General features: G+C 40.3%; 1 protein-coding gene across 2 annotated transcripts in view; it reads right to left on the bottom strand.

Moving 5' to 3' along the window:
- Positions 1-22,402, bottom strand: part of MAP3K13 (mitogen-activated protein kinase kinase kinase 13) — a 197,552-nt gene extending 175,150 nt beyond the window's left edge. Inside the window, exons 1-2 of one of the 2 annotated variants that reach the window (XM_089332064.1) lie at positions 22,240-22,402; positions 20,536-20,662 (exon numbers count right to left, since the gene is read on the bottom strand). The gene's annotated coding sequence lies outside the window, so the exon portion shown is untranslated. The remainder of the gene's footprint in view (positions 1-20,535; positions 20,663-22,239) is intronic. The other variant, XM_008266584.5, reaches the window with a different exon arrangement.

Genomic DNA, 22,402 nt, shown 5'->3' with positions numbered 1-22,402 from the left:
CTGGGACCAGCACTATGGCACAGTGGGTTAAGCTGCTGTCCACAGTGCCAGCATCCCAAATGAGTACCAGTTGTTGCCCTATCTGCTCCATTTCTGATCCAGCTCTCTGCTAATGCTCCTGGGAAATCAGTGGAAGATGGACCAAGTCCTTGGACCTTTGCACTGGCGTGGGAGACCTGGATGAATCCCTGGCTCCTGGTTTCAGCCTGGCCAAGCCCCAGCTGTTGCAGTCATTTGGGCAGTGGAACGGCAGATAGAAAATCTCTCTGTCTCTCCCTCTCTCTCTTTCTGTAACTCTTTCAAATAAAATAAATAAATCCTTAAAAAAAAAAAAAAGAGTGCATGAGAGAAAAAATTGCCAACCAGGAATATTATACCCAGAAAAATTGTCCTTCATATGCAAATTACTTTTTAAAAGTTTTTAAAAATTAATTAATTTATTTGAAAGTCAGTATTACACATACAGAGAGAGAAGGAGAGACAGAGACAGAGAGAGAGAAAAAAAGAGAGCAAATTACTTTTAATTCTGGTATGATATTTAAAAGAGAAAAGCATAAAAATAACCCTAACTATAAAACTATGTTGATATATATATAAATATAAAAATATAATTTGTAACTTTGATAACATGAAGTGGGGGTATATAAAGTAGAAGAGTTTTTGTATGTGATTGAAGTTAAGTTGTTATCAGTTTAAAATAGCTTGTTATAACAATAAAATGTTTTATGCTATCCCCATAATAAACACAAAGAAAAAACCTCTAGCAGATACATAAAAGAAAATTAGAAAAGGATCAAAGCAGGTATCTATAAAAATCAATGAAAAAAGGGCTGGCATGGTGGCGCAGAGGGTAAAGCTACCTCCTGCAGGCCAGTATCCCATTTGGGTGCTGGTTTGAGTCCTGGCAGCTTCACTTCCAATCCAACTCCTTACTAATGCACCTGGGAAATCAGCAAAAGTTGGCCCAAGTGCTTGGGGTCCTGCACCTACGCGGGACACCAAGATGAAGCTCCTGGTTCCTGGCATTGGACCAGCTCAGTGCTAGCTCTTGTGGCCACTTGGGATATGAACAAGCAGATAGAAGATCTCTCTCTGTCTCTTCCCAACTCCACCTCTGTAACTCTGCCTTTAAAATAAATATATTATAATCTTTTTTAAAAAGTCAATGAAGCAAAAAGGAAGGCAGTAAGATAAAGAGGGATGAAAGAACTACCAGATTTACGAAAACAAATAACAAACTGGCACTAAGAGATCCTTTCCTATTAGTAATCACTTTAAATGAAAATAGATTAAATTCCCAAACAAGACAGAGTGGCTGTATGGATTTTGAAAAGATCAAACTGTATGCTATTTATGAGATTAACATTATAAGGATACATATAAGCTTAAAGTGAAACACAGAAAAAGATATTCCATGAAGATGGTAGCAAAAAAAAAAAAAAAGCAATAGGGGCCATCCTAACATCAGACAAGATAGACTTTAAGTAAAAAAACTTTTAAAAGAGATTTTAAAAAGTACATTATATAATGATAAAAGGGTCAATTTATCAGAAAAATGTAACAGTTAGACATGTATGTACACTTAACAAAGGACTCCAAAATATATAAAGCAAACACTGTAAGAATTGAAGGGAGAAATAGCTAGTAACATAATACTAGGAGACTATAAAATTCCACTTTCAATAATAAATGGAACTATCAAAAAGATCAATATACACAGGAAGACTTATCACTACAGAACAATTGGAACAGATACATTTATCAGAATACACATTCTTCTCAAGCACACAGGTAACATTCTCCAGTATAGAGCACACATATTAGGCCACAGAACAAATCTTAACAAAGCTAACAAGACTGGAGGCTGGCACTGTGGCATAGCAGGTAAAGCTGCCACCTGCAGTGCTGGCATCCCATACGGGTGCCGGTTCGAGTCCCAGATGCTCCATTTCCATTCCAGCTCTTTGCTATGGCCTGGGAAAGCAGTAGAAGATGGCCCAAGTCCTTGGGTCCCTGCACTAACATGGGAGACCCAGAAGAAGCTCTTGGCTCTTGGCTTTTGATTGGCCAAGCTCCAGCCATTGTGGCCATTTGGGGAGTGAACCAGCAATGAAAGACCTTTTCCTCTCTCTCTTTCTGTCTCTCTCCTTCTCTGTAACTCTGCCTTTCAAATAAATAAATAAATCTTAAAAAAAAGAAGTCTGAAATCATATTGAGTATCTTTTCCAACCATAATGGAATGAAACTAAAAATCAACAGCAAAAGCCGGCGCCGTGGCTCAATAGGCTAATCCTCCACCTTGCGGCGCCGGCACACCGGGTTCTAGTCCCGGTCAGGGCGCCGGATTCTGTCCCGGTTGCCCCTCTTCCAGGCCAGCTCTCTGCTATGGCCAGGGAGTGCAGTGGAGGATGGCCCAGGTGCTTGGGCCCTGCACCCCATGGGAGACCAGGAAAAGCACCTGGATCCTGGCTCCTGCCATCGGATCAGCACGGTGCGCCGGCTGCAGCGGCGGCCATTGGAGGGTGAACCAGCGGCAAAGGAAGACCTTTCTCTCTGTCTCTCTCTCTCACTGTCCACTCTGCCTGTCAAAAAAAAAAAAAATCAACAGCAAAAGTAACCACTAACATCATACTCAGTGGTGAAAACCTGAATCTCCCTCTGTCTTAATCTGGTTTCTGTTGCTGTAACAAAACACCTGCGACAAGGTATTTAGGTCACAGTTTTGGATGCTCTAGAGTGTGGTGCTGCATCTACTCAGCTCTGGTGGGGGCCTTTTGGCTACATCACAATATGGCAGACGGCATTATGATAAGGTCTTGCGCAAGAGGGAGATACTATATGGTAAGTCAGGAAGTGAGAGGAATAATTTTAGTATTTTAGCTTCTGTATTTATTACAGATGGATATTGAAAAAAATTTGACTTATTTATCCTGTTTTAAAGTTTGTAAAATACTGCTGCAGACTCATAGAAAAATGAAATTAAAACATAATGCGGTCGGCGCCGTAGCTCAATAGGCTAATCCTCCACCTTGCGGCGCCGGCACACTGGGTTCTAGTCCCGGTCGGGGCGCTGGATTCTGTCCCGGTTGCCCCTCTTCCAGGCCAGCTCTCTGCTATGCCCCGGGAGTGCAGTGGAGGATGGCCCAAGTGCTTGGGCCCTGCACCCCACGGGAGACCAGGAGAAGCACCTGGCTCCTGCCATCGGATCAGTGCGGTGCGCCAGCCCAGCGCGCCGGCCGCGGCGGCCATTGGAGGGTGAACCAATGGCAAAAAGGAAGACCTTTCTCTCTGTCTCTCTGTCTCACTGTCCACTCTGCCTGTCAAAAAAAAAAAATAATGTACATTTTCCACAAACTTCTTGAAGACTCCTCTATTTATACACGTGCACGTGTGCGCACACACACATACACACACCATGTGGGTACTTCAGAAAGTTCATAAAAATGAAATTAAAATATAAGATTATTTTGGTGCAAATATTTTGAAGTTCATGAAGCTTCTTCATAATACACATTTCCCACAAACTTCTTGAGGTACCCTCTATGTGTCTAGTTTTTATTTTAAAATATAGAAGAATGTCTCCTGAAAGACTCTCCCAAGGCTTATTAATAGATATAAGCAAAAGAGTTGTGGCTACACATGTTTGGAAAATGTTAATAAGCATTATAAATTTCCCAAAAAGAATGCAATATTTTCCAAAAGTACAGCATTACAGAACCATTTTGCTTGATAGAATTTCTTAGTTGTGTCAGACGTGTGGGCAATACTGAGTTAAAAGCCTGGACACTGTGTGGCAAAATTTGTATAAGCAAACATGATGGGAGATATTTTCTTTCTGCCACTTCAACACTTTTACTGAAAAGATCTTTCTGCTACTAATGCACTTAGCTAGAGGATATGATGACCTTTGCATTATTTTTACACTGATGGTACTGTCTGCTCTCAAGTTTTCTCCAGTTACTTATTAAATGCCAAAATGAAGAGTTGCTTGATTTCTTTAAAAATGAACATAAATTTCCTCAAAGGAATAAATATATCCTGCAAGTTCAATGACAGTTTAAATTAGTTGGAATAATGTATATTTGCAGATTAACTATAACACAATATGATCAATCAGCAACATGTTATACATAGTATTTTTGTTAAAAATGTTTTCCCTTTATGTGAATGATCCATTCCAATGGTTCCATGTTCTTTTTGTGTCTCCCCAAATTCTTTCCTAAATATATGGAACATAAAATATTTTTTTAAAAAGGACACCAAAAGTAAACTGTTGGTTTAGTTTTATTTCGACCCTGAAAAATGATACAGAAGGTTTTATTTCAAAAAGTATTTGGGGTGAGGGTGTTGCAGCACAGTGGGTTAATCAGGAAGCCTGAATCCCATATTAGTGTCCCTGGGTTCAAGTCTTGCCTCTGCTTCCAATTTAGCTTCTAACTAATGCAAATGCTGGGAGGAAGCGGATGATGGCTCAAGTACTTGGGTCCCTGCCACTCACGTGGGAGACACAGATGGAGTTCTGGGCTCCTGGCTTGGGCCTGGCCCAGGCCAGGCTATTCTGGGCATTTGGGGAATGAACTAGCAGATGGACGATCTCCCTCTCTGTCTCATTCTTTCGTGTGTGTGTGTGTGTGTGTGTGTGTGTATTGCTCTGCTTTTCAAATGAGACAAACTAAAAAAAAAAAAAAGAGTATTAATGATACATAAGTAAGACAAAAAAAAGGTAAAAAAGAAGAAAAGGTCAAATTAAGAGCTACCACATTTTGCCAGTGGAACACCACTTAGCTAAATATACTCATTGTTTGCCTCAAAATATCAGCTTTGTTGGTTCCCTGATACACTGCTGTTGAGAAGGTAATCAAGTATAACCATTATAGAAGACAGTATGGAGCTTCCTCAGAAACATGAAAATAAATCTGCCATATGACCCAGCCATCCTACTCCTGGAAGTTTACCCAAACAAAATGAAAGAGTTATTTGTACCTCCATGTTTAATGCAGCTCAATTCAAAATAGCTAAGATATGGAATCAACCCAGATATCCATCAACTGATGACTGGATAAAGAAAATGTAGTATATGTATGGAATATTACTCAGCCATAAAAAGGAATGAAATCCTTTTTCCAAGAAAAAAAAAAAACAAAAAACTGGACACCATTATGCTTACTGAAATAAGCCAGTCCCAAAAAGACAAATATCATATGTTCTCTCTGATATGTAGTAGTTAATATAGAACACAAAAAAGCATATAGGAATGAAACAGACATCTTTAGATGTGACTATCATTTTTGGCTTATTCATACTCATGTGGAACTGTGGTCTATTTTTTTACAAAAATTAAAGAATGAAAGAGGGGGGTTGAGGGAGGGAAGTAGGGAGAAGATTGAGGTAGAGGGTATGGTTATCTTCTTAGAAAAATCATATGTTCTCCCTGATCCGTGGTAATTGATAGAGTATCTAAAAGGTAATCTACAGAAGTGAAATTGACACTTTGAGACAGATGATTTTGAACAGCCCTTGTCTGGACTGTTGAGAAACAATTGTTTTTCACTCTATTTGTTGAACAATTTACTTAGTATATTGTTAATCTTACGTGTATAAAGTTAATTGAAAATAGATCTTAATAAAAAGTAAGAGTGGGAATAGGAGATGGAAGAGGAAGAAGAGTATGAGTGCAGGTGGGAGGGCAGCAGGGTAGAAGAACCTCTATGTTCCTAAATTTGTATTTATAAAATGCATGATGTTTGTATACCTTTAATAAGAGGTTTCTGGGTTAAAAATAAAAAATGTAAAAAAAAAAGAATTGTACCTATTAAATCTGTTTTTATATTAGTAAAACTTTGTTGAGTGAAAGTACTGCAGAGTTTAATGAAAGCCTGCAGTCCACCTCACATCTCTGGCTTTATTTCTGGCCTGCAGGCATTGCCACAATTTTCAGGCTCAATTTTAAATAACTAACAAAGAGAAAATGGAATTATGAGAGTATACACACATGTCCTGTATAATCGGCACACACAGGTAGCTCTGGTCTTGGATACTAAATTGATGAAAGAGTCCTTCAAGTGTAGCACATCTTTTTAATGCTCCATCCTCCTCTCCAATTCAGTGGTGGACTACAAAAGAACACATTTTTAACTTGCCAATAACCTGCCTGCGACGGAAGGCAGGCATAACTACTGGACTCTCATGCTACCTCATGATTAGAGCAGGAGAAATGAGGGTAATTTGATGTGCTGGTATCTTTGATAGCTCACTTTCAAAAATATCCAGTTACTAAGTTCAAATCAACCTTGAAAATGTCCTAGACAAATGAGCAGAAGCTGGCAGCTGTGACTTCCATTTCGTAGATGTAGCAGAGCCTCTCTAATAGGCAGACTACATACATTTTACACCAACAGGGAGTTCATTAATACGGAAAACAAGTCTTTTTCTAGAAGAGTCATTTCACAATTTCTTGTAGTTAAATAGGTTTCCTAGGTTCCTAAGACTCAAATATCTGCAATCTGTGCTGCAGGACAGAGTTCATGATTCTAGTCCACTCATCACTTCTGAGCAAGCCAGTAGTTTTAATTAAGAGTTTAAAAGTTTTAAATGAATTAAATATTTAACCTCCTTTCAACCACTATGCAGGACTTTCTGTATGGTAACTTAACCCACTTTATTATTATATCCTTTGTACTTTTTATGTCTTCCTTCCACTGTATCATAAGCATTTTTATAAACCATTTCAAAAATTTTTAGGACAAGGCAGGATATGAATAAATTAACTCAACTTAAAAAAAAAACATTTTGAGGGTGCTGGCATTGTGGTACAGTTAAGTTCATCTCATTCAGGGCACTGGTTTGAGTCCTGGCTGCTCTGATTCTAATCCAGCTCCCTGTTAATGCACCTGGGAAAATAGAAGATGGCCAAGGTAGGAGACACTGTCATCCACATGGGAGACTGGGATGGAACTCTGGGCTCCTGGCTTTGGCCTGGCAGCTTAGCCACCAGTTGTGGTAGCCATTTGAGGGAGTGAACCAGAGGATGGAAAAAAGTACTGCAGAGCTTAATGAAAGTCTGCAATCTACCTCACACCCCCTGCTTTATTTCTGGCCTGCAGGTATTGCCACACAATTCTCAGGCTCAATTTTAAATGACTAAAAAAGAGAAAATGGAATTAGGAAAGCATACACATACTAAATTGGTGAAAGATTCTCCTTCTCTTTCCCTCCCCCACTATCATGCTGTCTTTCAAATAAATAACTAAATCTTTGGGGGGAAAACCCTCATTTTGAAATATAAAGCCCACATAATTTGGGTTACAGGTTGCACTGTCCCAAATATGCATCTTTGTGAGTACAGGTTAATTCATTCATGTAGTAAATATGTTTTTTTTTTTTTTTTTTTTTTTGACAGGCAGAGTGGACAGTGAGCGAGAGAGAGAAACAGAAAGGTCTTCCTTTGCCGTTCGTTCACCCTCCAATGGCCGCCGCGGCTAGCATACTGTGGCCGGTGCACCGTGCTGATCCGATGGCAGGAGCCAGGTGCTTCTCCTGGTCTCCCGTGGGGTGCAGGGCCCAAGGACTTGGGCCATCCTCCACTGCATTCCCGGGCCACAGCAGAGAGCTGGCCTGGAAGAGGGACAACTGGGACAGAATCCGGCGCCCCGACCGGGACTAGAACCCGGTGTGCTGGCGCCGCAAGGCGGAGGATTAGCCTAGTGAGCCGCGGCGCCGGCCAGTAAATATGTTCTAATAGTCTACCATGTGGCACCTGTTCTTGGTACTGTGGAAACACTGCTGAAGAGCACATCAGTCACAGACAAGTACTACTGACAAGTAAAGTGGAGAAGGGAAATGGGGAAGTCATGTAGTGTGGTGACAACTTTTTTTATTTATTTGAAAAGCAGAGTTAACAGAGTGACAGGGAAAGAAGGAAGGAGAAAGAGAGAGAGAGAAAGAGAGAGAGAGAATGAATGAATATGAAAATTCTATCCACTAGCTTATTCCACACATGCCTGCAACAGCTGGGGCTGGGCCATGCTGAAGCCAGGAACTCAGAATTTCATCTGGATCTCCCATGTGGATGGCAGGGACCCAAGTACTTGGGCCATCATCTGTTGCCTCCCAGGCACATTAGCAGGAAACTGGATCAGAAGTGGAAATGGGACTTAATCCCAGGCATTCCAATATCAGATGTGGGATCTCAAGCAGCAGCTTTGCTGGTTTAGGACACAACACTCACTCTGAGGTTAGTTTTAAATGAGAGGGCCTCACTGACAAGGTGACATATCCTGAAGAAGATGAGAGAGTAAGCCACATAAATATGTGAAACACAAACACTCCAGACACAGAGAACATCAAGTGCAAAGGTGCTGAGGCAGAAAGCTTGGCATTTCAGAAGAGCAGCGAGGAGCCTACATGGCCAAGGCAGTCTTTCAGTGGATGATAAAGAGGTAAGAGGAGGGCAGAGGCAGATCAGAGCACTATCAGGACTTGGGAGTACACCTGGAGTAGATGGTGAGACTGGAGGGTTTCTGGACAGAGGAAGAGGAACAACCCAGAAGAATTTTCAGTACTGAAATATCTACATTAAGACTGGAGGCTGTGGGAAGAATCCATTGACAACTATTGAGTAAATCTATACTACTCATTGGACATTTTCCTTAAGCACTGGTTATAAAGTGGTAAATAAAACACAGACTAGCCTTTGTCCTCATGAAGGTTTAGTCTTGCAGACAAGACTATTAAATATGATTAAGCAAGTAATTACAACTATGTTGGGTTTCAGAAGAACTGGGTGATTTGTGAGGGTGATAGGGTAGGGAGGTGTAACAAAGTCTGAGGTATGAAAGAAGGCTCCTTTGAAGAAATAACATCTAAAGTGAGAATGCAGTTCCTGTAAGCAGCAAAGACTGAGAGGGATAAGAGGCAGGACAGTGTCCCAAAGCAGAAAGTATCTGCAAGAGCCCTGAAGAGACAGACTGAGAGAAAAAAAGGTACCTTCAGGGAACTGGAAGACCATTGTGGCTGGTGCTTGGTAGGCAAACAAGAATTACTGAAGATTGGTGTTGAATTCTATGGAAAATCAGATATCAACAGTTTAGACCATGGCAACAAAAAAGATTGGAGTTGTACTTTTTAAAGATCATTCTAAAAGCAATGACATTAGAAGGGAGAGTGAAAATAGACCAGTCAAAAGATCCTGCAGAAGTGCATGCAAAAATGATAATAAATGCAAGTGGTGGGTGCACATGAGAACAAAAAGAGATGAAGTTTGAAAAATATTTAGGAAGGAGAAAAAATTAGATCAGATGGGTCAGACTCATGAGAGCTGAGGAAGAAGGTCAAGAATGGCTGAAGTTGCCTGATCATTTTGCTTAAATATCTTCAAAAGTAGATCCTACTTTCTGCATGGAGAGGTAGTAACGTCAGTGTGATTGGGGGGAGGGCACCAAAAAGTCGGTCCTGCATGGTAATAAGCCATTAGGCCACAGCTGCCAACTGTCACACAGTGTCTCAATTTGCACAGTCTGCAACTGGCACAGTCTCCATCAATACCAGAAGATTGGCCACAATTATTCAAGAACAATGAAGCAGCTGGAGTTTAAATTTTAAACTTTTTGAAACATTTATATTGTTAAGACTGTGTACATTTATATAACTTGTAAGCAGAGATAGTGAATACCTTGCACAAACTTCTATCAAAATTTAAATAGTCCCAGAACACCAAATACAGCATTTCAGTATGTTAAAGCACTAAAGAATTACTACTGCATCAGCGCAGTGGAAGGCATACCCTTGGAGGATGAAGTCATTCCCTATGGTTCATGGATACTAGAAAAGTCACCTATCCCTAACCAATGCCATCACTGAAAAACTGAGTGTTTGTTTTTAGGGAAAATAGCAGAACAAGTTAATGTAAGTGACTTGTTTGTTTTAGATCACTAAAGATAAGTTTACTCAGAGAGAAAGGAAAATGACATTTTCTTTTGTCGAGACCATCAAATTCCCAGTAATCCTAATTATATTCAATAGATTCTCTCTGCTTAGTCTTCAAACAGTGCTAAGTAAGTAGGAGTTTTCTCTTTGCTATTAGGACAGAAAGCTAAAAGTACAAAATATCAAGAAGCAAAGATTTTAACATAATCTTTGTATTTGCAGAGGTTGAACCAACCACTTGAATACTGTTATTAGTTTTGGTGTCAGAGTAGATAGTATTAGAGTATTAAATGTCCATAGGCCTATAGGCTCTCTCTGTGGTATGAAATAAAAAGTATTTCATTTAAACCAAAGGTGAAATACTAGCTGTTAATTTCCTTTGTCGGGGCCAACACTGTGGCACAGAGGGTTAAAGCCCTGGCCTGAAGCGCCAGCATCCCATATAGGTGTCGATTCTAGTCCCGGCTGCTCTTCTTCTGATCCAGCTCTCTGCTGTGTCCTGGGAAAGCAGTGGAAGATGGCTCAAGTCCTTGGGCCCCTGCACCCACATGGGAGACCCAGATGAGGCTCTTGGCTTTGGATCAGTGTAGCTCTGGCCGTTGTAGCCATCTGGGGAGTGAACCAGCTGACGGAAGACCTCTCTCTCTCTCTGTCTCTGTCACTCTGTAACTCTGTTTTTTAAATAAATAAAATAAATATTTAAAAAAATTTTCCTTTGTCAAAAATAGCAGTTTCAAGTGAAAAGAAATGCAGTCTTGTAAGAATCCAAACACATGGAAAGGCATTTGTTTTAAAATGATACTTCGAGAAGTGCAACTGTAATTCATAGGAAAAAAATGCATTTTATTTAATGACCAAGTACACACACATATTCACATGTATAACTAAAACAATATTTACTTTTACCAAGTGGGACACACTGCAAAATGTTCCGCTCTTGTTCTTGCATTTTAAAATTAAGTAAACAAATTTTGCAAATCATGAATATGTCATAAGCCATAAGTGCTGCAGAAAATTGTCAGCACTAATTACAGTCTCCCTCCTTCTTAGAATTAGCCCACCACAGCATTCCTTAGTGAGAGAGAGGAAAATCTCACATAGCCTTGCTACCGTGTATCAGCCTGGACTGGTTTGTCACCTACCCTTCCAGGTCCAAGAGCTGAGGGAATGGCTTGCAAGTGTGTAATAGGGCCCTATGTCTGTTACACATTTTATATAAAATTTGATCCCCATTTGATCCCTACCTGTGAGGTAGGCAGGGAGAATATTGTCAGATTCTCTCTACAGATAATGAAGCTGAGGTTCAGAGAGGTTCAGTAACTTCCCCAGTTACTGTATATGTTGCAGGAGGCAGAGTAAAGCAAGACTCACCAACCTTGAGGCTGAGAGCCATGGTCTCTAAGCAATAGTTTCTTTTTCTTTTTCCTTTTTCTTTTTTTTTTTTTTTTGACAGGCAGAGTGGACAGTGAGAGAGAGAGAGAGAGAGAGAGAGAGAAAGGTCTTCCTTTGCAGTTCGTTCACCCTCCAATGGCCGCCGCGGCCAGTGCGCCGTGGCCAGCGCACCGTGGCCAGTGCACCGCACCTATCCGAAGGCAGGAGCCAGGTGCTTCTCCTGGTCTCCCATGGGGTGCAGGGCCCAAGCACTTGGGCCATCCTCCACTGCACTCCCTGGCTACAGCAGAGAGCTGGCCTGGAAGAGGGGCAACCGGGACAGAATCCGGTGCCCCGACCGGGACTAGAACCCGGTGTGCCGGCGCCACAAGGCGGAGGATTAGCCTAGTGAGCCATGGCACCGGCACAATACAGTTTCTAACCTTACGTATTTTTATCACTTCATTCTTTTTTTAAATTATCGATTCAACATTATAGAGGATACAACAAAAGAATTAATTTGAAACTTATGCCAAGCTTATGCTTCTCCAACCATGGACATTTATGGCCACAGAAAATATTTTTAGAAATCAAAGTTCTTTCGACTCTGGTCTAATGGAACATCAGTAATAGGAAAGAACTTCAAGGTCAAGAAAACTGAAGAGAAGTTAGAGGAAGGGATATAAAATGGAAGTTATTAATGGTTTTCAGTCCCTTGAAGCTTTGACTTTTTTGAGAGGGTTCTATGGAGAGGTTTAATGCAGATGAGACTTGAAGCTTTTGAAGAGGATCTAAGTCTTGATGAGGTTATTCAAACTCAAATCTTGAATGCGCAATGATGATAGGCCATGGTCTTCAAAAACTTGGTACTCCATGCTTGAAAACAAAACAAACACACAAAAATTCTACTAGCAAGTCTAACAATTTTTAAAAGGGAAATTAAAAAGCTATAACTCTTTATTCAATAATTAATCTGATCATCAGATATGGTACTCAAAGAACAAAAAGAAAATCAGAAAGAGATAGGAAAAAACCTTCAGAATATGTTCACCAGCTTATGTGATTAACATTCTTAACTACCAATTGCAACAGAATTTAAAGTTTTTATAGAACCACTTTGGGGTTCTATTATTATTTAATGATAATTTGTTGAATATATTTCATCAATATCCATGTAGCAGAGCTGTTGATTTCTGAAAGCCTGACCAAAATGTTAACTGGAAAAGATGGCATAAAATTAAGTTGATTTTGTGGAGTAGAGAAGTAGAAATAGCATAGTTTGAAAATATTTAAATGAGGAAAAAAAGTAAAAAGGCCTTCAAATGAAAAAATTCAGACCACTTTTCAGGTTCACATGAAAAACATACAGCAAAAATACTGTAAACATGTGTTGAAAGGAAGGTTCAGACCTTGTCTAAATAAGATCAGAGTTGGCGAACTCAAGAGGCTTCCATAGCCTTGGCAATGCATGACAAGAGCCTCGGGTGATTACTGACGCCATAAACCAGAGTGTCAATTGTTAAGTCAACAACAGGAGTCACTGTACACTTACTCCCCATGTAGGATCTCTGTCCTTAATGTGTTGTACTATGTGAATTAATGGTATAACTAGTACTCAAACAATACTTTACACTTTGTATTTCTGTGTGGGTGCAAACTGCTGAAATCTTTACTTAGTATATACTAAATTGATCTTCTGTATATAAAGATAATTGAAAATGAATCTTGATGTGAAAGGGATGGGAGAGGGATCAGGAGATGGGAGGGTTGCGGTGGGAGGGTGGTTATGGGAAGAAAAAGCTGCTATAATCCAAAAGTTGTACTTTGGAAATGTATATTTATTAAATAAAAGTTAAAAAAAAAGAATGGAAGGTTCAGCCATTTGATCTTACAGTTCAGTAATTAATTACTAGTGGCCCATGTCCTTCAGGGGATACTAGCATCTGTGCCATAGCCACTCCTTTTTTATTTTTTTTTTATTATTTATTTATTATTTTTTAAAAAAATTTATTTGACAAGTAGAGTTACAGACAGTGAGAGAGACAGAGAGAAAGGTCTTCCTTTCGTTGGTTCACCCCCAAAATGGCCACCATGGCCAGCACACTGCGCCGATCCAAAGCCAGGAGCCTGGTGCTTCTTCCTGGTTTCCCATGCAGGTGCAGGGCCCAAGCACTTGGGCCATCCTCCACTGCCCTCCTGGGCCACAGCAGAGAGCTGGACTGGAAGAGGAGCAGCCATGATTAGAACCGGTGCCCATATGGGATGCCGGCACTGCAGGCGGAGGATTAACCAAATGAGCCACAGTGCTGGCTTTTTTATTATTTATTTGAAAGGCAGAATTACAAAGAGGCAGAGGCAGAGGCAGAGGCAGAGAGAGAGAGAGGTCTTCCATTCACTGGTTCACTCCCCAGATGGCTGCAATGGCCGGAGCTGCGCCAATCCGAAGCCAGGAGCCAGAAGCTTCCCTTCCAGGTCTCCCACCTGGGTGCAGGGGCCCAAGGGCTCAGGCCAACCTCTACCGCTTTCCCAGGACATAGCAGAGAGTTAGATCGGAAGTGGAGCAGCCGGCTGGAACCAGCTCCCACATGGGATGCCGGCACTGCAGGCGTTGGCTTTACCTGCTCCGTCATTGTGCCAGCCCCAACCTTTTCTTTTTTGGAGATGATTTTTAATCTCATTGACTCAATTTTGTGCTCATTCTAATTGTTGTATGCTTATAAATCTTTGTTTTCCCCAAGAAAACATCAAGCTTCTAAAAATTAATGATAATAACAATAATAGCAGCTAATATTTGCTGAGTCTGTGCCAGGCTCTGCTTTAAGCACTTTATAGAGAAGAAATTTTTTAAAAAGATTTATTTATTTATTTGACAGCCAGAGTTACAGAGAGGTAGAGGCACAGAAAGAGAGATCTTCCATCCACTGGTTCATTCCCCAAATGGCTGCAACTGCTAGAGCTGGACCACACTGAAGCCAGGAGCCAAGAGGTCTCCTACACAGGTACAGGGCCCTAAGCACTTGGGTGCAGAGATGAATTCATTTAATCCTCACAGCTACATACTACTATTATCCCCAATTTACCAAAGAAGAAACTGAGGCACAGAGAAATTAGAAACTTGAGTATTTACCTTGCTAGTAAATAGTGCAGCCAGGACTCAAATTCAGGCATTCTGGCTCCAGAACACAAGGCTACCCCCATTACTCTACAAAATTAGTTTCAAAACAACAAGTACCAGGATTAAGGCTTTATTTTAATCAGTACTGTGTCATGCTACAATCTTTCATTGAATATTCTGATTAGAAAGGATGGTGGCTAATTTAAATTCCTCAAGATTGGCAACACAGAATCAGTATCAGTGGTCAGTGTTCAGAAGTGAGGAATATCAAAGCAGTGTAAAAATAAAGCACCCCTGGACTCTGTCCCGGTTGCCCCTCTTCCAGGCCAGCTCTCTGCTGTGACCCAGGAGTGCAGTGGAGGATGGCCCAAGTGCTTGGGCCCTGCACCCCATGGGAGACCAGGAGAAGCACCTGGCTCCTGCCTTTGGATCAGTGCGATGCGCCGGCCACAGTGCGCCAGCCGCGGCAGCCATTGGAGGGTGAACCAACGGCAAAAGGAAGACCTTTCTCTCTGTCTCTCTGTCTCACTGTCCACTCTGCCTGTCAAAAAATTAAAAAAAAAATAAAGCACCCCAAATTTTTTAAATGTTAACAGTTATATAGGTAACTTCACTCCTTTTTTGGGCTTACGTATATTTTATATATACTAATTTTTGTAAAGTAGACATGGATTACTGGTGTAATTTTTTAAAAGTATTTTAAGCACACCATTACTATCATGAGCACTAATATACACTAAGCTTAGACTAAAATTATTATGTAAGATTGTTCTTGCTCTACACAAAGAGAAAAAAATTAAGGTAGAGTAAACTTTATAGTAATAATGAAATGCCAACAATAGTTATTATTTACTAGCATCTAATATAGGTCAATCTTTGCATATATCTCTAACCTTCAATAAATTCATCTTTTACAGGTGAAGACATTGAGACTAGGAATGAATAATCAAACTTAACGGAATAGTTAGTAATATAATCTGGCGCTCAAACTAAAATCTGTCTATAATGCTCTCAAGTCTGTGTTCTTTCCACCATACAATGCAGCCTCTCCAAATGCCAAAATATCCATCTTCTGTTATTAAACACACTGGAAAGGTCTTTGAAAATTTCAGGTATTCTTCCTTATCTTCAACAGAAAATACTAAATGTAAATGATTCCTGTTCAGTCAGGATTATTACTTTGAACACCCATAAACACAGAACTATTCTCATCTAATCAAAAGGGACTGTGTTGCTACAATTTTATTTTTTTATTTATTTTTATTTTATTATTCTTTTTTGACAGGTAGAGTTATAGACAGAGAGGTCGTCCTTCCATTGGTTCACCCCCCAAATGGCTGCTACGGCCGGAACTGCGCCAATCCGAAGCCAGGAGCCAGGTGCTTCCTCCTGGTCTCCCATGCGGGTGCAGGGGCCCAAGCATCCTCCACTGCCTTCCCAGGCCACAGCAGAGAGCTGGACTGGAAGAGGAGCAGCCGTACTAGAATCGGTGCCCATAAGGGATGCCGGTGCCGCAGGCAGAGGATTAACCAAGTGAGCCATGGCGCCGGCCCCACAATTTTAAATTAATTTGTTTGCTTTATGTTTTTTCTTTTCCTTCCTTGTGGATGTGACTGCCTCTAATAGGAATCTGTTGATTCTAATATCTTGTGGAGTTAGACACCAGTTATTTCAGCTATTAGAACTATGTTTCAGGGGCCTGTGTCATGGTACAGCAGACTGAGCCACTGCCTGCAATGCTGATATCCATATGACCACTTGTTGGAGACCCAGCTGCTCCTGTTGTAACCCAGCTCTCTGCTAATGTGCCTGGAAAAGCAGAGGACAATGGCCCAAGTTCATGGGCTCCTGCCACCCAAGTGGGAGACCCAGATGGTGTTCCAGGCTCATTGCTTGGGCTTATCCTAGTCCCGGCCATTGCGGCCATTTGAGAAGTGAAGCAATGGATGGAAGCTTGCTCTCTCTTTCTCCTTCTCCCTCTCTCTCTGTGTGCAACTCTACATTTTTCCTTCTTTCTTTCTTTCTTTCTTTCTTTCTTTCTTTCTCTCTCTCTCTCTCTCTCTCTCTCTCTCTCTCTTTTCTTTCTCCCTCCCTCCCTCCCTCTCTCTCTCTCTCTCTCCTTTCTTTTAAAGATTTATTTATTTATTTGAAAGGCAGAGGCAGACAGAGAGAGAGAGATCGATCTTCCATCCATTGGTTCATTCCCCAGATGGCCACAATGGACAGAGCTGGGCCGATCTGAAGCCAGGAGGCCAGCAGTTTCTTCTGGGTCTTCCACGTAGATGCTGGGGTCCAAGCACTTGGGCCATCTTTCACTGCTTTCCCAGGCCATAGCAGAGAACTGGATTGGAAGTAGAGCAGCCAGGTCTTGAACCGGTGTCCATATGGAATGCCAACACAGCAGACAGCAGCTTTACCCACTATGCCACAGCACCAGTCCCTAACTCTTTCAAATAGACAAATGAATAAATCTTTTTTTTTTAAAGAACTATGTCTAAAATAAAGTAAATAAACTGAGAAAGGACCCAAGAAATGCAAATGGAATTTATGTCTCATAATTTAGGTGCTCAGGTAATTTTTAAACTTATATCCTTGTTATGGGTAAGTTGAGGTTGGTGGGTAGGTAACTGTGGGTAACTTAGATATACAAATAGTAGTATGTAAACCCATCTGTATCACTTTACTGTTGGAGAAAGGATTTCTCATTGTTCAAATACTACTTAAGCAACACTCATGATCTAGAGTTCACTCAACAATACCTTTTGTTTAGAATTACTTTTGACCTCAAATAACAGAGAACAAGCGTATTTCCTTCAAAGTATCCTCATCACTTTCAAATTCTCTATTTTCTCAACAAAATAGTCCCACTCTCCTCAATCTAGATCATCATCACAATTGACCTTCTATATAATCACAAAATTTATTGAAAATAGTTCTCTTGTTCTTTAAGGTATATCAAGTAATGAAATCAGGTTTTGTACACTAATGGCTTGCAGGTTAATGCAATCTGTTCCAACTTGGTTAATCTCGGCCATAAACAACCCGAATGCTAGAAAAGGCTTAGGGACCTAGCTCTACTCAAACAGAACAGTAATAACATTTTGAGTTCACATCTTTTTTCCTCCTCAAAACAATACCACAAACAGGATCTTAAAAGATACCCTTAACCATAATTGTTTAAATTGCCAAGTTTTTTTTGTTTTGTTTTGTTTTGACATGCAGAGTTAGACAGTGAGAGAGAGACAGAGAGAAAGGTCTTCCTTCTGTTGGTTCACCCTGCAAATGGCTGCCATGGCCGGCACGCTGCGCCAATCCGAAGCCAGGATCAGATACTTCCTCCTGGTCTCCCATGCAGGTGCAGGGCCCAAGGACTTGGGTCATCCTCCACTGCCCTCCCGGGCCACAGCAGAGAGCTGGACTGGAAGAGGAGCAACCGGGACAGAATCTGGCGCCCCAACCGGGACTAGAACCTGGGTGCTGGCACCGCATTAGCCAAGTGAGCCGCAGCGCTGGCCTAAATTGCCAAGTTTCAATTTTCTCATTGTCAGGCTTTTTTCTGCCTTCCTGTCACCTGGACCTATGAATGAATTCTTTAGGTTACCCTCAAAATTATTAATTGGCTCATGACAGGTCTCAGGCCCAAGGCTGATCTCTTTTTCTCAGTGTACTAACTAGATACCTTATCTGTATATATAGCTTATGTTATATGTAATATGTACAGATATATATTCATGTGCGGCCACATACATACATCCAGGCATGTGCCTCAATTCTGTCTTCTAAACCTGTAACTTTTATATTCATGTTCATCTCCTGTCTAACCGTATGTTACCCTGATCATATCCTGTCATCATGATTCAGGAAATATGCTACCTTGAATTCAATTCACTGCTGCCCATTCTCATAACAAGAATAAACAGTCCCACTCCAGGCATCTGGCCCAATGATTTCCCCTTTGTGATCACAGTGATTAACCCCAAAACCTTAAAAAACAAAGCATTATTTAACACAGATGACTACGTGCAAAATACTCTGCCAGAGGTATAAAATGTCTACAGCTCTTCTCTTATATTCTATCAATCGTGACTTAGTCCTAGATTAGCAGCCATCATTCTAATTTTAACAGGATATACAACCAGTGGTATTATATAGGTATGAATCGTACATATCCATTCTCAAACAAGTTTCAAACATAATTCCTCTATCAATAAAATGAGGATTATTATATCTTTCTATTTCTTGGATAATTTATTTTGCTCACCTATTACTATCATTATAAATGTCCCTCAATAAAAGTGCAGGAAGACAAAGATGACTAGAGAAGTAAAAGTCACTAGAAATTTTTGCTGAGTCCAAGGCAGATAATTAGCCAATTCAAAATAATACAGAACGATATTATCCACATATATCTCTCTGAATGATTTTTCTGATTTACTAACAGAACAAACCATTCTTTGAAATGCCGTAAGCCAGTTCTAAACATTAATACGTGAAATAATAATTCTAAGACTTGTTTGAAGAGTGTAAGGTCCCTAAATAGCATTTCAAATAAAATAAAGTCCATCCCGTTCAGCAATACTGACCGGCTCAGAAGTACCATGCCAAAGCAACATAAACTTGTCTTGCAAATCAAGGTCACAAGCATCATATTCTCTGGTCAGATCAGATATATTGAGAACTGAATCTGGAAACACTAAGCACTTACTATTCATTGGTTCTTATTAATGGGAACAATCTGATGTTAAGGTTTAAAACCTACTATAGTATCACCAAACCCTCCTTGCAGCTCTGAAAAAACAAAAACAAAAACAAAAACCCTTGCTTGTGTAACCCAACTCCTTTTAAATAATGCAAATAATAATAAGGACAGAAAGTCATAAGGAATTAGTAGCGCACTCCCATAATTAAATTATCTCCAAGCCATGCTATTGGTTTCTTAATATTATGAGGATAAAAACATGCTGAGAGTAAAAAAAAAATTCAATCCACCAGAAAGAGAATACATAAAAAATACAAGTCTTCTTCCTACTGTAGACCTCTTGTCTCATTCCCCAGGGAACTCTGCCCATAGTTCCTTATATAGGTTTGTTGTTGTCAGCTAACAATATATATGAGAGTTTTTTCTATAATTCTGCATCTTTAGATCTCTAGATCTACTCCTTTCTAAGAGCCACAAAGTATTACATTGTATGAAGGCACTTATTTAACCAGTCCTCTGAATCATGTTCAGGTTATTTAGTTTTGCTTTTGTTTTTTAAATTTCAAGCAGTATGGTAGCAAATATCTTTGCACACAAATTTTTACATGCAAGTGTAACAGATCTGAAAGGCGAATCTTAGAAATAATGCCTTCTGTTAGAATGAAAGAAAACCTAAACAAGTCAGAGTATCTTATAAAAGAGATCAGGAAAAATCACACGTTTAACGTTTATTGATTAAAAAGTGATAAACACACAAAGTTAGAAGTTAGGTTTTGAAAATTAACAAAATGATGATTTATGAAAGGGATACACACACACACACAAACACACACACAGAGTGAGAGAGAGAGAGAGGTAGAGTGAGAGAGAGAGAGAAACTTTAGCCCCTGGGACAAAAAGATAAAGGGCCTGGAGAATGAATCACTTAAGAAACTAAAAAAAGAAAAAGAAAAAATAGGAAAATAGCATAATTAAGACAACATAAAGAAAGCATATTTTTGACTTCTTTTCTCAGTTAAACCTAAATATAAAATAAAACTGACCAGTATATTTGAGACATATACTACTACATAGGCATACTTGGGTGTGAAATTATTTGAATGACTATCTGAGGCCTCATTTCTATAGGATATCCATAGATTAGTTTATCCCTACCAGGCTTGAAAGTGTTGAAAGGAGCTCTCCTCAAAAGATCAGAGCCTCACCTTCCAGGAGCAACACAGCTTCTCAGTCTTTTTCATTTTTGATCAATTTGACAAGCATATAGTAACAATCACCTCACAGATACAAAACACTCTTTGAAAGTCCTCATTAAAGCATTAAGAGATAAGGCTAAAAGCATTCAGTTACAATTCTACAATATCCTAGGCCCATCCAGGTCTGTTTTGATATCTCACCTAACATAAAAAAACAGTCAACAACTTACCTCTCTCAAATTGCTAGGATTTGAATGCCACCATACAAATTGATTCATGTTTTTGTCCATTAATGGTCCGTGGGTTTCTTTAAATGAAGTCCATGTTAGAATCCATAGTTATCAGTGTTCTGAAAAACTGAAAACCTCAAGAATGTCAATGCACATCCCTGTGTCAATCACTTGGATCCCAATTCATTATGAATAAGTTATAAAGACTCATTAGATGGGCAGAATTTAGTGGACATGACATTGAATAGCAGATTGAGGTGGCAAAATCAGACTGTATTTTTAAGACATTACTATTAACCGCATCTGGAGGATTTCAAAACATTACTTTGTACCATATTTTTATGTATTCTAAATATACACCACACTAAGAGCATACAAAGATGGGGAGAATTTGGATACCAACACTTTCCAGAAACTGGAATAACAAGATTTAAGCATAGACAAGCTTTTAAAATTTAAATATCACAAAAGTATATATACTTGTCTCGTTTATGGTTTTTTTTAACCTATCTGAAGAACATCTTAGTATTTAAATCTAAAAATGCTTACTAGTTTCTTTTTCATAAAACACACATGCAACACACAACAATATGGCACAAATTCAGGGTTTCCTCCATTACAACATCCAATCCAATGACAGGACTCTGCAATGTCTCAAGAGATTCCATCTCATTAGATGGCCCATACACACAATCACATCACTGGGGCTGCATCTAGGTAATGATTCATGCTTAGATCTCATTACATAGCTGCATGGGCCATCTGTATTTTTCCATTTGATAACCAAAAACAATCTAGGCACAATACTTGTTTTTTGGTACATGCTCATTCTTCACTACATTTTAGACGCCTAAACAAATACTCTTAACAAAGGAAACAATTTAATCTTCATGAATGAATTGGTTTTTTTTGGGGGGGGGGTTCCCACAACTGTGGTATTTCTGTGTAAATACCAGGTGAAACCCCTGAATAATTTTTAGAAATTACTATTTTCGTCATGAAATACTCCTGATTTTAATCTCAAACTAAGTATTACTCCAACATAGAAAGAAAAGCTGAAGAAAAAGAAAGGCAAGCTTATGTTGCTGAACCAACTAGCAGCTCCGCGTTGCAAGTGCCGGTTAGCATTTCATGACCTCCCTAACATCATTCTCCTGGAAGTCCTTCCCGGAAAATTAAAGGAACTTGAGAGAAGCTAAATTAGTCGCTGTATCCCGTTCACCCAGATTAAAGTATTAAGACCCATTTCTAAATTCCAATACCACAATGAAACAAAAAATAAAATCTACGTCCTGAATCTCTCCTTCCCCCGAGAGCCTCATAAACCAAACTGGAGTCACTTCCACATGCACAGGGGGACAGATCTGGGGAAGGTTCGGTTCATTCATTCACTCATTCATTCATTCGGCAGCGTCTAAAGAACGCCTAGCCGCGCCAAGGCACCGTCCTAACTGACGAAAAGACGAGGCTCCTGTCCACCTATTGGCAGACGAGTCGGGGGAGGTAGGAAGCAGACGTTAGGTCCGCTCCACCAGGCGCACCAATAGCGCCACGCAGCCAGGACGATTCCCAGAAGACTCAAGCTGTCTACACTACCTCAACGACCTCGGCCCCCACGACTCCGTCTCCAGGAGTTCCCCATATCCCTGTCTCCTCACAATGTCCCCTTTCTTCCACCCACCACCTAATTAATGCGAGAGCTACCTCTCTCCGCCCGAGCTTAGGATCCCGAACAAACCCGCAGTCAACCCCAGGTCCCACCCCCGCCCCTGGCTCAGGTAGGTACCGCGCGCAGTTTACCTGCGGGAGATGCAAGGCTCCCAGCGGACCACAGACGGCCCGCCCCGCCCATCGCGACGCCCTCCAC

This window comes from Oryctolagus cuniculus, chromosome 4, assembly GCF_051225735.1.
Source record: "Oryctolagus cuniculus isolate XC-2025 breed Fujian yellow rabbit chromosome 4, ASM5122573v1, whole genome shotgun sequence".
Lineage (NCBI taxonomy): Eukaryota > Metazoa > Chordata > Mammalia > Lagomorpha > Leporidae > Oryctolagus > Oryctolagus cuniculus.
The sequence above is the reverse complement of the archived record's forward strand: the minus strand, read 5'-3'. Positions and strand labels throughout refer to the sequence as shown.